The sequence below is a fragment of the Pseudophryne corroboree genome, chromosome 2 (assembly GCF_028390025.1).
Source record: "Pseudophryne corroboree isolate aPseCor3 chromosome 2, aPseCor3.hap2, whole genome shotgun sequence".
NCBI classification, from domain to species: domain Eukaryota; kingdom Metazoa; phylum Chordata; class Amphibia; order Anura; family Myobatrachidae; genus Pseudophryne; species Pseudophryne corroboree.
In genome coordinates, this window is record NC_086445.1 from 147,869,023 (window position 1) to 147,887,200 (window position 18,178).

Consider the following 18,178-nt stretch of genomic DNA (forward strand, 5'->3'; position numbering starts at 1 on the left):
TAAACACGCTCTCAGCAATATCTGCCAGTCTTTGTTGTTGGGCTCTACAGTGTTACCTAAGTCTCGGATGTATTTTTGACTGGCAACTAAGTCTTTTCTAGGGTCAGGAAATTCAGACACTATGGTCCTTAATTCCATTCGGGAAAATGGAGTGTACATGGCGATGTTCCTAATGGGAGTGGCTCCTGATGCGTCTGTTTTCCCATTTGGTACTGCTATTACTCTAACAGGTGTGATTCTAACAACCTCATTCTGTGTAGATTCTACAGGCTGTGGTGAAATAGTTTCAGCATAATGCATGGTGCCGTACTTACCAGTTGATACGACCTCACCTATCCCTCCGCTAGGGACCTTTACTAATCTCGTGGGTGGAGCTGTGCCTACTGTGGTCTCTGCTATGGTGGCTGCTAGAGAGAGCGCTGAAATCGTTGCCGATTCGTCCTCTTGATCACACTCCTGAGGAAAGTTCAAAACAGGGTACAACTTGCACGGGTTAATACTTGCATGGGTTAATGAGTTAACATTATCATTAACATTTACACAGTTACTAAGTGATTTTGTGTTACACCTTAGTGCGTCTTTCTCCGTAATCAACTTCTCTCCTGATATATATGGTGGCGGCGGGGCCGTGGCAATTAATTTTCTGTTAGTGCCAGATCCCGCCGCCTGAGCCAAACCTCTCTGTATCTCACCTTCCTGTTGCCACAACTGTAAATAATCATAATGCTGAATTCGTCTCTTTGTTGATTTTATGAGACATATCCTCCTCCTTAAATTTTGTAACACTTCTGAGCTGAAGCTCCCTATTCTTGGGAATTTCTCCCCGTCATGCACAGTCATTCTCTCCCATTCATCGCATAAAGTTTCTGTGTGACTTCCATATTTCTCACACATGATATACCTGGCCGACCCAATTGGCCGGACCACTGAATCAACCCGAACCGAGGTTGATCGCCCCCTACCTGAACAAGTGGCCCCCATAGTTCGAAAGTGTTGCTTTATTTAGCCAACCCTTTACGAAAAACCAAATGCCAACAATAGGCTGACGGTGGCGGTTTACCGAGTACCCCACTCACTCGCCCACGCCGACCTATACGACCTGATCACACCGATATGGTGCTGGCGTACTCGACCTAGGGCCCCTGCGACCTGAACCTCTATTTACTGGAACCTGTGAGGGTTATCCGAAGAACACTTACTCTTTCCAGTAACTATTGGTTGCTGGATAGTTCCTGAGTGAGCAGCGAACTTCCCTTAAAATAAAAAAATTACACAAATCACGTTAGAGTGTACAGATAGCGTTTGTGACCCCTTTACTCTAATGGTATTAGGTCAGATTACTAACTACTGCACACACTTACGTGCGGTCCAGTCGTTCAGTACACAAACAACTAAGCTTATGTACGGAAAGACCAATGGAATCGAAACTTACGACTGCGAATTCCTTCAGCCAGAGCTTATATGGCCTATATGGGTGTTGCACCAACCCTTTTCGGTGTTGTGCCTGTGAACTGTATAGCGGACTTCCTTGTCGGCTGTACCTGGACCTCCTGGTCTGTTATGACCTCCTGGTCTTGTTACAGTATGACCTCCTGGTCTTGTTACAGTATGACCTCCTGGTCTGCTATACTCTAATGCTCAAAATTGTATTTAACCAGAGATGCCTCCCTAGCCACCGTGCACGTCACTTACACGCATGTACCTCACGAGTACTCGACTTTTCTTGTGGTTCAACCTTTAAAATTGTAAAAACACTCACTCATCATATGTACACTTTTGTTTCTATTTCTATTTCTGCGCAGAAAATTTTCTTCAGCCCAGCTGTGTTACCAATTAGGAGCAGGATCTGTTAATTTAAATTTTTGGATTTCCAAAAATAGACTTGCGTTATTTACCGCTGTGCGTTACTTATCACGTTGCGTTAAAAATCAACTTATCGTGACTTGAGCTACGTGGGCGTAACCGGACGCTACGTTGCGTAATGAACGCTGCGTGCGTCGGCCTTTGGATTGCGTACGCTAGTCTTTGTTAGAGACACGTGTACGCAAAACAAAGATCCACCGTAACACAATATACTTTTATCAATGTAAACGATCCCTGATCATCTACCGCGTACCCCACTGGCTTTGCCTTATCTCCCAGGCAAACCTGTGTGTTTGTCTACACTTTTAACTATTACCTCTATCCTTAAACTATGAAATAACAGCAAGTCTCTTTTAGCACTTTTCTATCAACTATAAAAACTGGCAGACAGGATGGTGATATACGACAAATGAAATACACAGATGGAAAAGAAGTGCAGATATATATATGTATGCGTGCGTATATACGCAAGACAGAAGAAAAATAAACAGTTTAAAAAAAAAAAAAAAACACAAGCGTTTTGTTCTTACCTCCGGTTCCCGGATTCCTTCAGCACTCGTTATCTAAGCGAAGCAGACGCTTATCCCGTCAGCACTACGAGACAACCTCCCGCCCTTTGCTGAGGGATAATGTCTGCTGATCTACCTAGTGCAGATATGTGAAGGACAGGACGAGCCGCCAATTGATAAAGCTAAATATTTATCGTATATACAACCCTTTATGAGGTCTAAGAACACTGTACGCTGTTTACTTAAGAAGTACCGTAAGGGTACGCAAGTTGCGTAACGATCGCTCAGCCGTAGGCGAGACGCTCAAGCGTCACGTTCGCTCACGGCCCAGAGATCACAGACAAGCACTCTGTTGGCTATGACTAACGTAATGATTCGCTATGGCGTAGCGGACGCTCGAGACCACGAGGAGATCACCAGCGGCGCAGACGCTCACAACGCTATACCTTTATGTCTAAACCTATTATTAATGAAATACACAGAATACCTTAATGTGAATACAGGGTGTAAGTGCAACCTTGTGTAACCTGACTAACTACAAAGCTGCTTGAGCGTCACCGACGCTCAAGTGAACACTTAAAACTATGAGAAAAATACACAGATACTGGTTTAGGGTCCAAAGCCTATTATCTGTATTATAACTATTATACTTGCAAAAAGAATCACAGTACAAATGATACACTACAATATAACAGAGACTTCCTAACCAAATAACTATACAAGAAATACAATACAATGCTATGTTGATCTAATACAATACAATACTAGTCAATGGGAGATACGAGAGAAGGAAAAGAGAGAGAGAGAGAGAGAGAGAGATATATATGAGAGAAATGGCTCACAGAAAGACAATGATTACGGAGAGAAACTTACGCACAAGGGTAAACGATCGCATGCGCCTGGACATCCAGCACCCGATTTTCAGCAATGAGAACCGTTGAAGAGTGAGAGCTGGATGTGGTCGGCCTGCCTATTTATGCCCCACACACAATGCAATCTTACAGTCCCTACAATCCCATTGTCCATTGGACGTCGGAATTCGGCCCTGCATCATAACAAAAGGTCATAGGTTGATTCATACAGGTGGGCTGTGACGATTTCAAACAGCTCAGGTGGGTGGGGAACTAGGTTTCCCGCCGCATACCTGAGTATGAGTAAATAGTAGAAATGGACATAAACTTCTTATGTCCATAACTATTCGCACGAGCGATTAATACGCTCCAAACCAACACCGGAATATTGCTATTTAAATACTCTTCCGATGGGTACCAAACACTACTGCATGACTCCTGTTAGACCCTTCCTACGATACAAAGAGGGATTCCTCAGCTCAGGGACATTCTATATTAACCAAACTTTCAGAATCTATCAAAGGGACCATGATCTACAAACTACATTAATTGTGAAAATATGTAACGAATGAGTCGCACGCTACGACTACATAAACTCTACCGTAAATACGCATACCGTGCGCCCGCGGGTGCACGCTATTGCGGGTATGCGCCTTCACGGGAGAGCGTACGCATGCGCAGCGCGGACCAGTGTGCGGTGCAAATATGGCAGTGTGTATGGGGATATTTTTCTGACTTTGACAGTATTTACCCCCGCTAATGCCCATCTTTTCCTACGTCCATGTACCCCAAATGTGTACCATTAATGTTTGCACAATGATCACACGTGTTTTTATTAAAAATAAAAAATGTACTGAATAAACGAATAAAATAAACACCAAAAAAATAACCAAATACCCATAAATACCAAACATTTTTAACCATAACTTTAAAAATAAATAAACACCATTTTTTATAACCATGACTATTATACTATTACAACTTTTTTTAAATTTTTCATAACTATTTACACGAAAAACATATACCTACAACTATTTTTTTATTCATTTTTATTTTGTTGTTATGGGTGGTCTTCAGTTTGCCGGCTGTCGGGTTCCCGGCGCAGAGTATACCAGCGCCGGAATCCCGACAGCCGGCATACCGACACCGTTTCTCCCTCTTGGGGGTCCACGACCCCCCTGGAGGGAGAATAGATAGCGTAGAATGCATAGAGCACCACCATGCCCGCAAGTGGTTCATTTGCGCTCACCATGCTGTCGGTATGCCGGCAGTCGGGATTCCGGGGGCCAGTATGCTGTGCGCCGGGACCCCAACAGCCAGCACACCATACTACACCCTTAGTTATGTCTCTGGATAAAGACATAGATTTTGTCACGGGCTTAATTGAATTGTACAGGAGTCATGATTGTCTCTAGAGGGTCACATCCTGTGACTAATCCGCAATGGAGGAGCTCCTGGACTACTGCAGGCTATTCTATGCCTCGGCGACCACAGAGTGGGTCCGGAAGAAACTGCCAAATCTCCGGACAGTGTTCATAAAGGAGCACAAGAAAATTAAGAACTCCAAGAAGTCCGTGGCAGGCACGTCGGAGATCTACCAGCCCAGTCTGTGGTACTTTCCACAGCTCATGTTTCTGGTGGAACAGGAACCTTCCAGATCCGGCTTTTCCTCCCACCCAAGAAGTGAAGGAGTGGACCTGGACGTGGCTGAAGTGTCTCAGGCCGCTTCTGTAATTACATAATTTTTTTTTAATTCAGGCCCATCACTTATTTTTAAAAGGTCTGGTAAAGTTTGTATCACAGCCAGGCCAACTGTGCATTCTCCACTCCCCCACTCCACTTTACCTAATGGCCTCCTGCCAGGGGACCGCACCTACCCCATTAAAATAGGCCAGGTATTTCTCCCTGATCAATTTGTCACGAGCATTTGCCCTAGGGATGGCTAGAGGTGGTTGCACAGAGGACATCTGGACAGCCTCCTTTGGTAAGTCGGGGTCTTCTGGTGCTGCTCCTGTGCCCAATGTCCTATGCTTGGTGGCTTTGTGGTGTAAAAATTTATGTAGGACACAACAAGCGGTCACCACCCAGTCAATTTTTCCCACCTGCAGGTTGACTGCAGTATGGAAAATGCAGAAGTGGTTGGAGAGTATTCCAAAGGTATTTTCCACAATACATCATGCCCTGGATAGCCTGTAGTTGTAGATCCGCTTTGCCTTAGTCAGGTGCCTTTGCAGAAATGGCTTCATAATGTTCTCACATAGTGCAAAGGCCTCATCCGCCACTTACACAAAATTGAGGCCATGCTTGGTTGCCGCCCTAGTAGGCAACTTTAGGGTCTTTGCGGTGAGACTCTCGTAAAATGTCGTATTCAGTAGCGGATCTTGCCACGGGCGCCGCACCAGGGCAAGATCCGCTGCTGCTGTGTGCCCCCCGCTGCCCCCCTGTGGCCGCTGCCCCCCCCCCCCCCCCCCGCTGCCGCTGTGAAGGGAAACTAGACGCGTACGCGTCTAGTTTCCATTCGTGGAGAGGTCCTTTACTGTGCGGTGCGCGATGACGTCATCGCGCACCGCACATCATTTCAGTCTGTACAGGGGGCGTAAATGACCACGCCCCGTGTACAAAGCCACGCCCCCTATTGCCGCCCGGGGCGCACAGAGCGCCAGAACCGGCCCTGGTCGTATTCATCAGAGAGCCACCATCTGGAGCCTGTCCATTCTTACCAACATCGATACAGATGAACTGGTAATTGGCATTCACCACTGCCATCAGCATGATACTGAAGTACCCCTTGTAATTGTAGTACATAGATCCACTGTTGGCAGGAAGGGTTATGCGGACGTGCTTGCCATTAATCGCTCCCCCACAGTTAGGGAAATGCCACCGTTTTCAAACTTCTCTACTATGGATTGCCAGTATTCCACGCTTGCAGGGAGCTAAAAAAAAAAAAAAAAAAAGGAAAATAATGATTAAAACATGTAATAATAGTGCGATTTTTTTAACAAACAGATTGAAAGTGTGGTGGATTTCCCTTGCACCCCGGATTTAAGTATGCTTTGGGACAACGTGGACTCCAGCACCACCCCTGTGACTACACCTATACAAGAAACTACCACAACAGCTCCTTCTGCATGGCCACGTAGCCAGGCTACAAGGAGGCACAGCAGGAAGCAAAAAAAACACAGAGAATAAAGAGGACCTCATATTTGACCAACTGAAACGGTCACTAGCAAAACCACCTGACCGTTTTGATCAGCTTACCGTCTACATGGCAAACTCGATGAGAGAACTGGCCCCCAACCAGGTCCTCCAGCCTGAAAGGCTAATGTGGGAAACCATATACAAAGCACGACAAGGACTCCTCAGTGGTCACTCCCAATCAACCCCAACCTGATCCTCCCACCCAACCCCAACTTGTTCCTACCGCCCAACCAAAGCCTGCCCCCCCCCCCCACACACACACACACACACTTGCTCCTCGGCTATTTATAGCGTCATGTTGGCAGAGGAGGAGGACCTGCCTGATTATTCATCTTGGTAAATGGCAAATAATTCCCTATAAATATGGTGTGGTATGGGTATATGGTGTGTTGTTTGCAGAGTTTTGATGGCTGGATACACACATGCTGTAAAGTGCATAGTCATAGGGCCAGGACCATTAACTCTAGACTTTACAGCATGTGTGTATTCACCCATGCAAATCTGTGACCAGTGCCGTAACTAGACCTTTCGGCGCCTTGTGCCAGAAAGAGAATTGGTGCCTCCTCCACCATATTCGAAACAGGAAAATCACGTGCTGCAGGCATACGCCAAAAACAATTCATGGGGAAAGGGCGTGGCCACAAAAAAGTACCAATTCACATTTCACCACAAAGTAGAGCCCCTATTATAAACTATATGGAATTTAAAGCGCTGAATGGTCTTAGTACCAGTGTAGAGAGAGGGAGTGAGAGAAAGAGAGAGGTGAAGAGGAAGAAAGAGAGGTGTAGGGGAACAGAGAGAGAGATGAGGAGATGGAGGGAAAGAGAAATAGGAAGGTAGACAGAAGGAGAGAAAGAGAGATGGGGAGATGGAGGGAGAGAGTGAGGGAGGGAGGGGGTAGGGGCAGAGAGAGAGAGGGGGAGGCAGAGCGAGAGGAGGGAGAGAGAGGGGGAGATGGAGATGGGGAGCGAGAGAGAGGGGAGTCAGAGAGAGAAGAGATGGAGAGAAAGGGGAGATGGGAAGAGGGGATGAGGAAGAGTTAGGGAGAGAAAGAGGGGGGAGATGGAGGGAGGAAGAGAGAGAAAGGAGGGAGAGCTGGAGGAGGAGAGGAAGAGGGAGGGAGAAGGGTCCGAGAGAGAGATGGTCGAGGGAGCGATGGGGGAGAGGGAGAGAGGGCTGAAAGAGAAAGAGGGCACGATAGAGAGAGGGCAGAGAGAGAGGGGTGGTTTGAGGAAGAGAGTGGGGGCTTTGGGAGGGATAGAGAGAGCTGAGGGAGAGAGAGAGAGGGGCCGAGCCACTTGTACTACACTTGTGTTACTTTTTTCCTACCTGGCCTGGCAGCGGTGGCATGGGCAATTAGTGGCTGCTACTGTGGTGCCAGAAATGGTCAGGGTATGTTTGAGTGGTTGTGTGGAATGTAAGTAGGCACAGAGAAGCCCCTCTTCCCCCTCTGACCAGCCGGCACAGGCAGCATTATTGAATCAGAGCGGAAGAGCTGAGAGAAGGGAGAGCGGCCCATACTACCCCCACCCCCCCAGGCAGGGACCCAACCAAAGTCCCATGCTCCGACATACTGACAGTTGCCGTTCCGGTCCCTGCAGTTCAGGAGCTGGTAACTGTAAATCCCCAGGCTCCTGCAAGTGACAACGCTGCTCCAGTCCATGCAGTTCAGGAGCCGGCAACTGTAAATCCCCCGGCTCCTGCGAGTGACAGCGCTGCTTCAGTCTATGCAGTTCAGGAGCCGGCAACTGTAAATCCTCTGGCTCCTGCGAGTCACTGCGCTGCTATGGTACCCGCAGTTCAGGAGCCGGCAATTGTAAATCTTCGGGTTCCTGCGAGTGACAGCGCCGCTCCGGTTCCTGCACTTCAGTGCGGGGAGCCGGTGTGACAGCGGCAGTAAAGACCCTGGCTCCGATCCCTGCAGTAATAGTCCAGCTGGTGCATACAAAGAGGATAACAGGTGGATGCGGACGGTTGCGCCCACAGGGCAATTGCGCTGTGTGCCACGCACCGTCCGCCCACACCTAGTTACGGCCCTGTCTGTGACCAAAGCACCGTATACCCCACCCAGGTTTGGCGTATACATATATTGCACCATAATTATTGGGAATTATACAACTTTAAAATACAACATTTTTTATATTTATATTTAAAGTATTTCATGACATTTTGGCAATATAATATACATTTGTTAAGGAAACAAAAACAAAAACGTTTACTTTATATAAACATTTTTACTATTTAACTAAACAGGTGCGGTGTGTACCTTTAAAAACTAGTTCTGCACCCCCTTGATGATAGCCTTGCAGGTCTCAGGGATGATATGTCCCAAAGCCTGCGCAGACAAGAAGGCCCCGAATTTCAGATCCTCCAGCGACGGCCCTGCAGCCAGGAACCTCAGGGTAGCCACCAGCCTTTCCTCAGCAGGGATGGCCCTCCGCAGCTTGGTATCTTGCCTCTCAATGTAGGGAGTCACCAGGCCCAGCAACTCCTGGAAGGTAGCGTCATCCATTTGTAGTTAGTTGCGATAGTCCTCGGGGTTGTTCTCCCTAATCTCAGTCAGGAGCAATATGTGAGAGAGAGTCCCCCTCTTCAGCAGCCACTCCTTGGTCCAGCAGGACCTCACCCTCTTCCGTTGCTGATCCCTCTCACGTCTCAACTTCAGAAAGCCATAGGCTTGCAGAAGGTGATAGCGATAAGGATCCATCACAGAACAGGATAAAGAGCACTTTATTCAGAAAAACCAAACAAAGCAAATCATGGTAGCAATGTGGAACGCTCAGCAGGTATAAACCAGCTTCACTAATAACAGAGCAGAGTGTTCACAGACTTAAAATGGCACCTGCTTTATACAGCACTGTTTATGCCACCCCCTTCCCCTAGCACCCTGAAGGCCATCCCAGCAGATATATTGCATAGTACATGTGTATGCACTGCGATAAATCCCATGTCATTTGTCGCCGCTTGATAAATTGTATGTGATAAATGTCATGTAATATATATCCCATCGACGAATTAACGTGGCAGAGGGGTTCATATCCACAAGAATCTCACAATAGAACAGAGAAATATACCAAACTGGTGATCCGCTCCCTGTTCAGCGCTGATTGTCTACTTTAAGTAGACCATTAATTGGGGTACGAGGCTATTTTACAGAAAACCACTTCTTTATTTTTATTATTGTTTTACAATATCACACTATGTTTGTGTTTTATGTTGTTTTGCAAGGTCACGTCTACTTCTTGACCAGGGGTGTGTAACAACCTTATGAATATTTCATGAGAAGCGCCTGTGAGACAGTGAGGCATGTAAAGAGGGTGGTGCTGTCACCACTGGCCTGACCTGTTCCCCACCTAGTCTCTGAGTCCGAGTCTGTGTTCGCCCCATCTGTGCCCTCTAACTTTTTTGGCACCTGGAGCTCGTGCTCCACTGGAGCCACCCTCGCTACACCCCTGCAAGTACCATATCAGATGGAAGCACTCCCGGGGAGCTGCCGGTTGAGTTCAAGGGAAATCGGATCCGACTTGTGCCTCAGACAAGTCGCAGTAATGTATGGGGGCCTTTAGAATTCTGTAGCTTAGATTTCTCTAGCTTTCTATGTAAGGGCAGATCACTCGATGAATAGAGCGTCTGACTGCAATGACACAGGCGATGGGTACGAGTCCTAGGTATGTTAGCATCTTGAAATGTAATAAAGAACAGCGCGACTGAATAACATAGAGCTCTCAAGTTAAGTTCATGAATGTTTTATATGTATTAGGGACGGAAGGGGCGGGGGAAGAAGACATCGGGCGGTCAGGAGATGCTGGGCTTCAAAAAGGGGGGAAGCTACAAGTAAAAGTAATTAAAACAGATAATTGACAAGTGTCGCCAACAGCGCCCCCTACCCTGCAGCGCTATGTGCGGTGGCACACTCCTAGTTATGGCCCTGGTTGGATATGTCTATTTGAGAAGTAAAAAACATATGTCAGGTATCTGGTGAAAATACGCGATGCCAGGTTACGTTCACAGACGTTTCTTTATGTCCACAGATGAATTACATATAGTGGAATTGTGAACTCACCTTTCTTGAGCTTTAGAGTACAATTTAATGCAGTCAGTGACTTTGATCCATGTTACTCATTCCTCCATAAATTTATATAATCATAGAGCTATTTTATATATACCTTTTATTATATTTGAATGCAATCAATTGCTTACTATGTGCTAAATGTTACTCAGAGTAATGAATAAATGTTATTTTCTTTATTATATACAAGTATGTTGATATTATTTCAGCCAAAACTGTTTTTTTGTATTAAAAAGCGCAGGGCCACTAATATCTTGTTTTGCTATGTTTTGTTATCCTTCATTGGATAACATTTCTTACTAAAGTGTGCGGCCACAGGCATACCTGGATGTCTGCAGATGTGGATAGTCAAATTAGAACATATACATAGAAAGATCTTTTTCAGCGCCTGAAAAGTAGGACAAATTATAATTTGCTCAAATTTCCTTGTTTTTGATTACTCTTTAATTATGTTGTATTCATGGTTACATAGAGTTATTAAAGTCCTTTATGCTTGATTGATGTCACTGGTCCTAGAGGACAGGTAGGCTGCATTCTCATAAATATTACAAGAGCTCACACAATGACGGCCTCCGCTGTAGGTGACAAGTGCACTGAAATATTTGTTACAAATTTCTAGAGAACAAAAAAAAATATTATTACCAAGAAAAATTGGGCAATATCCTGAGTGTCATATATTGGGTGCAGCTGACAGCAGATATATTTCATTTGTGCATGCGACAGGCTGCGCAACTTGTCCAAACCGTTTACCTACACGATCTAGAACATTTCCATTAATATAATTTATTCCTTAGTGAGTTTTTACTGTCACACTACAAGTTATGTCATTCTGATTGGAAATGAATGATGAAAATTGTTGCTCACCGAGAATCAACATGCTCCCTTCTTTTTTGCATGTGTGTCTCCTGGCCTAAGTAATGAAATCATTCAATCCATGCAAAATAATTAATAATGAAGATTAAAAGCCCATAGCAGAATGTGCTTCTATGTAAAGATATTAGAAACTGATTAGATGATAGATAGATAGATAGATAGATAGATAGATAGATAGATAGATAGATTTTTTATTTTTACACACCTTATAAGTGCAACCAGAAGCTGAAAGCATTGTGCATGTGTAAGGCTGGATTAAAATTTGTGGGGGCCCCAGGGCAAGTGACTAACGACCAATAAAATTGTCAAAATAATATACTGGTCTTGTCGGTAATGGCAATGCCTGAACCCCCTTCATAGTCCTGGTACCAAGTGTTCAACTTGCTTCTCCGCGTCTACTATATTTCTTTAACAGAGAGAAGAAACAGTTTAAAACAACACAGACATAACTCATTGACACCATACTGTACAGAGAAAATCCCAGTAACCACCATACAGTACATAGAGCATGCCAGTGACCGCCATACAGTAGAGCATCTCAGTGAACACCATTTAGTACAAACAACATCCCAGTAACTGCCATACAGTACATATAGCATTAAAGTTACTAGTGTGAGTGGGAATCTGATTGACGTGAACAAGAGGAAACTGTAGATTATTATTATTATTATTATTATTATTATCATGCTTTATTTATATGGTGCCACAAGGGATCCGCAGCGCCCATTACACAGTACATAATCAAATGAGAAAACAAGAAAACAGCACTTACAGTTCAAGACAATATAGGACAGGTACAGAAAACCCGGGGCTAGGTGCCATCAAAGGCAGTATAGAGTATATGATTTTGTAAGTAAGAAAAGGAAAGGCACATGAGGAAAGAATTCCCTGCTCTTGCGAGCTTACAATCTAAAAAGTGAGGGGCTAACAGACCGGGGCGACACAGAATGGGTAGACAGTGAGCATAGACAAGAGGGTTAGGAGGAGAGTTGGCTGGGTTTGGTGAAGAAGTGGGTCTTGAGAGCCCGTTTGAAGTGGGTCTTGAGAGTCCGTTTGAAGTTTTGTAGAGAGGTGGAGAGTTGGATGGGGAGAGGTAGAGCATTCCAGAGATAGGGAGCAGCACGTGCAAAATCTTGTAGGTAGGAGTGGGAGGAGGTAATCAGTTGGCAGGAGAGACAGCGTGCATTAGCAGAGCGAAGAGGACGGGGGGGAATGTAAAGAGAGATTAGGTCAGAGATGTAAGAGGGAGAAGAGTGGGTGAGGGCTTTGTAGGTGAGTGTGAAGATGCCTGCTGTTGTAATCCAGGGACCAGTAAAACCTTCCTAAGAGTTCTTTAATTAAGCACTGGTTTTAACACTACACTGTCTGATAATAAATATGCCTTGTGACTTGTCCCATAGTCTAGGTTAGGGTCTAAATTGATGACCACTAATCATTCTTCTTGAGTCAACCTTAAATCTATAAGGACCTATAAAAAAAACACCATCCTGATGACTAAGAAATAAATTCTTAGTAGAGCCACGCCCAAACACAGGGGCGGATTGGGATGGAAAACCAGCCCAGAAAATTTATGGAAGCAGCCCCAATGAGGATGTGGTCTGAGGAGGAGGCAAGATCTCTTGAGGGGGGCGGGATTCCTCCTCATAGGGCCTCATTGTATGCCTTTCATATTTTGCTGGGAACTAAAAGTGGCCCTGTAAGATTTTGTAGAAATGGCCCGACATGGGCCCTCATTCCGAGTTGTTCGCTCGCAAGCTGCTTTTAGCAGCTTTGCACACGCTAAGCCGCCGCCTACTGGGAGTGAATCTTAGCTTAGCAAAATTGCGAACGAAAGATTCTCAAAATTGCGAATAGAAATTTCTAAGCAGTTTCTGAGTAGTTCGACACTTACTCTGCCACTGCGATCAGTTCAGTCAGTTTCGTTCCTGGTTTGACGTCACAAACACACCCAGCGTTCGCCCAGACACTCCCCCGTTTCTCCAGCCACTCCCGCGTTTTTCCCAGAAACGGCAGCGTTTTTTCACACACTCCCATAAAACGGCCAGTTTCCGCCCAGAAACACCCACTTCCTGTCAATCACACAACGATCACCAGAACGAAGAAAAAAACCTCGTAATGCCGTGAGTAAAATACCAAACTTCTTAGCAAATTTACTTGGCGCAGTCCCAGTGTGAACATTGCGCATGCACAGTTTGCAGAAAATCGCTGCGATGCGATGAAAAAGAACGAGCGAACAACTCGGAATGAGGGCCATGGGCAGTATCAGAGGTATAACATACCGTGCAGCCATGGCAGCATCACTGGATTGCAGAGTTACTGTACTGCATTGATGGAATAACACAATGAATGGGGACAGTGTGTCACATGCCATAGGCGGCGTTCACCGCGCTTACCCCTGCGTGCCTGCTGGTCTGTGTTGCGGCCTCCGCCTTCGGTGGTCCACGGGCTCCGGCGTCTGGCTGGCGCGGCTCCCGGCGGTTCCCCGGGGCAGGGGCGCCGCCATGACACCCGGCATCACGTGGGCGGGGAGCAGGTGACGTCATCAGACTGTTCCGCCAATCCAGCGGAGGCGCAAGATTCAAAGTCAGACGCCGGGCAGAGCCTCGGCGCCTGAGTATCGTCTTCTCCCCTGACGTGGATGCCAGTGCTCTTGTTCCCAACGTATCTCTCTGCAGTCGTACCCAGTGTCTCCGGCACTTCCAGGTGCCAGTTGCTGCACAGTTCAGCGTATACCGCGGCTGGTGTGTTTCTCTGCAATCCAATCACCAGTGCTTCTTGGAGTCAGCGTGTGCTGTGGGCTAATCACCGCTCTCAAGTCATACAAATCATCAGTGTCTTTAATCACCGCTCTCAAGTCATACAAATCATCAGTGTCTTTAACCACCGCTCCCAAGTTTTGCAAGTTGCCAGTGTCTTTAACCACCGCTCTCAAGTTCTACAAATCATCAGTGTCTTTAATCACCGCTCTCAAGTCATACAAATCATCAGTGTCTTTAACCACCGTTCTCAAGTTCTTCAAATCATCAGTGTCTTTAACCACCGTTCTCAAGTTCTACAAATCATCAGTGTCTTTAACCACCGTTCTCAAGTTCTACAAATCATCAGTGTCTTTAACCACCGCTCTCAAGTTTTATAACTCATCAGTGTCTTTAGTCACCGCTCTCAAGTCATACAAATCATCAGTGCCTTTAACCACCGCTCACAAGTGTTTCAAATCGTCAGAGTCTTTAACCACCGTTCACCAGTTCTTCAAATCACCAGTATCTTTAAAAACATCACTTACAAGTTCTTCGGTCATTATTATCTTGTACCAACACTCACAAGTACTTCTTTTCCTGGAATCCTTAGCATTGCTTACAAGTTCTCCTATAGGCCTGGACATTTCCCATACGTTCCTTCTCTGCCATGTGACATTGTGTTGCTCTCTTCCTGCAATAAAGTTCTTTAATATTTTCACCAAGCTTTACTGTCAGAGTCCTGTATGAGGAAGACCTATATTAAGCCATCCCTTTTCCGATCCAACTGTGGTTCCTCTCCTCTACCATCGGGAGAACCCCCGAGTTCACAACACCCCCAACCTAGGTCAGTGACACAATGCAGTGTACTGAGTGCGGTGAGCTGCCTGTCCTATGGCGGGTGGGGCTACATGACAACACACAAAACAGGACCCACAGACACATCAGCCTACCAGGAATCTTCCTGGTGAGCCCTATGGCCGTCACACCTGTTAACCCCAATTAAACCGCAGGAAGTGCAAGTACCTGGAGATGCATCATCATATCTATTTATCAATGATGTTCGGTCAGAAACTCCAGTATACTTAAGAGTTTTGACTATAAAAATTATGTGAAAAATACAAAGATATATTATAACTATCTTCTCTGTATTATTCTAATCATTTTTATAGTCAAAACTCTGGAGTATACTGAAGTCTGTACCTTGTCCGCACATCTCTGATCAAAACTCACCCAATTTCCAGCAGTATATACTGCTGCACTTTTGTATAATGCCCACATGTACCCTTGGTTTCATATATGTGTGTAAATCTAGTTCTGATACTTGCCAGTGCCTCCCCAGCCATTTACCTCACTGCTACTCATCTATCTAGGGCTGATAAGTATTCTTTCTCATACGTCCTAGAGGATGCTGGGGACGACATCAAGACCATGGGGTATAGACGGGATCCGCAGGAGACATGGGCACTCTAAAGACTTTTCATTGGGTGTGAACTGGCTCCTCCCTCTATGCCCCTCCTCCAGACCTCAGTTTTAGAAATGTGCCCAGGTCGACTGGATGCACTCTGAGGAGCTCTACTGAGTTTCTCTGAAAAGACTTATGTTAGGATTTTTATTTTCAGGGAGAACTGCAATCATCAGACTCCCTGCTTCGTGGGACTGAGGGGGCAGAAGTAGGAACCAACTTCCTAAAGAGTTTCATGGCTCTGCTTCTGGCTGACAGGACACCATTAGCTCCTGAAGTGAACTGAACGCTAGCTGTGCCTAGATGCTCACTCCCACAGCATGCCGTCATCCCCCTCACAAAGCCAGAAGTCAGAAGACAGGTGAGTGTTAGAAGACAGATCTTCAATCAAGAAAGTGATGGCTAAAGGTACCGCACGGCTGGCGGGAGCGCAGCGCGCCATGTTGTCCACACATACACGGGCACTGCAAGGTGCAGGGTGTGGGGGGGCGCCCTAGGCAGCATGAAACCTATGGAAACTGGCATAAATAAGGGGCATAAGTTGCTGAGGCACAGTCCTACCCCCGCCAGTATAAAAAATTACCTCATAAAAGCTGAGGAGAAACACACCATTGAAGAGTGGAGCTTCCTCCTCAGCACCATTTTCTCTCTCTCCTCAGGCTTCAGAGACAACACTGGTCCTCCTCCACTACTGAACAAGTATCAGGGTGCAAAACAGGGGGGGCCACAGTGAATTTGGTGCTATATAATTGTGTGATTAACATTATAAAAGCGCTGAATGTCAGTGGGCATTTTGTGTTCACAGACATTGTGTTACTGGCGCTGGGTTGTGAACTGGCAAAATCCTATCTGTGTCCCTCTGACAGATTTTACTGTGGGTCTGTCCCCTATAAATACCGGAGTGTCTGTGGTGTGGTTCTACACGTGTGTGACATGTCTGTGGCAGGGAACTCTGTGGAGACATGTTAGGGACACAGAGGTGTAATATGACACCAAGAGCCTGACTGGGTGAAAGGTTACATGATAGTGTGAATCATATCAGTAAGAGGTTAGACTGAATCTCATACAGAAAATGAAAATAATCTGTTGAAGATGTGATTTTTAATAGTTCTGCCTTTCATCCACAGGGACCTTTCTGGGTCACATACAAATTTGCACAAGTAGTACAAACTGATACCGACACGGACTCTGATTCCTGTGTCGACAGTAGTGATTCCAGGGGAATAGGTCCTAAGTTACCAAAAAAGCATTCAAAACATGTTTTAGCTATAAAGGAGGTGTTAGAAGTTACGAAGCCCCCTCTTTTACCACAAGGAGAGGGTTTACTTTAGTAAAGAAGTAATGTAATTTTCCCTCCACCTCAGGTCTGATTTAACCTGAAAAGAAATTTCTGATTCCCAAAAGGATAGCAGGTATCTTACCTTTTTCCAAAAAAGGTGGGAGTCACCCCGCATTTTAGACAGGGCCCTGTCATAAAAGAGAAAAGGTGTTTCTCCCTGCGCCTGGAATGGCTTCACTTAAGGAGCCGACAGACCGCAAGTGAGTGAGGTGATCTATTGATGTGGCCAATGGGACACTACTCAGGCCTACCATTGTCTGTGTGTGGGTGAGTAGTGCTATTGAAAAGTGGTCAGAAAACTTTTCATTAGACATTGACACAATAGATGGAGACGAGATACTCCTAACGTTAGGTTATATCAAAAACGCTGCTGCGTACGTACTAGAAACCATGAAATATATTGGTCTCTTGGGATCAAGAACAGCTACCATGGCAGTATCGACTCGGAGGGTGTTGTGGATTCGCCAGTGGAATGCTGATGCAGATTCCACAAGAAATATGGAGGCTCTCCCGTATAAAGGTGAGGCCTTGTTTGGTGATGGGCTGGATGCGTTAGTCTCGGCGGCTACCGCAGGTAAGTCGACATTCTTGCCTTATGCTCCTACACCGGCGAAAAAGATACATCACTCTCACATGCAGTCCTTTCGGCCCAACAAATACAAAAAGGCCAAAGGTTCCCCCTTTTTTTGCAGGTAGGGGAAGGGGAAAAGGAAATCCGCAGCGTCTTACGACCACCCCTGCTTCTGCCAAATCTGCAGCTTAACGCTGGGGCTCCCTTGCGGGAGTCCGCTCGGGTGGGAGCACGTCTGAAACTTTTCAGCCAAATCTGGATTCAATCTGGCCTGGAACAATGGGTCTTACAAATAGTGTCCCATGGGTACAAACTAGAGTTTCAAGACGTCCCCCCATGCCGATTTTTCAAATCAACCTTGCCAGCTTCTCTTCCGGGAAGAGAGGCAGTAACAACGGCAATTCAAAAATTATGTCAGGATCAGGTCATTGTCCTGGTACCCTTGGCACAGCAAGGAGAAGGTTTTTATTCAAGCCTCTTCGTAGTTCCGAAGCCGGACGGCTCGGTCAGACCGCTTTTAAACCTGAAAAATCTGCATCTCTACCTGAAAAGGTTCAAGTTCAAGATGGAATCCCTGAGGGTAGTGATTTCCAGTCTGGAGGAGGGGGACTTCATGGTGTCAGTAGACATAAAGGAGTTCCCATTTATCCTCCTCACCAAGCTTATCTAAGATTCGCAGTACAGGATTGCCGTTACCAGTTCCAG

General features: G+C 46.0%; 1 protein-coding gene and 1 long non-coding RNA gene across 2 annotated transcripts in view; both read left to right on the forward strand.

The window, feature by feature from the left end:
* LOC135050581 (uncharacterized) overlaps positions 1-6,678 on the forward strand; it is a 36,581-nt gene extending 29,903 nt beyond the window's left edge. The window contains exon 3 of the long non-coding RNA XR_010241678.1: positions 6,230-6,678. This is a non-coding gene — a long non-coding RNA (uncharacterized LOC135050581). The remainder of the gene's footprint in view (positions 1-6,229) is intronic.
* Positions 1-18,178, forward strand: part of LOC135004291 (uncharacterized) — a 512,715-nt gene that overhangs the window by 237,214 nt on the left and 257,323 nt on the right. The window lies entirely within an intron of this gene.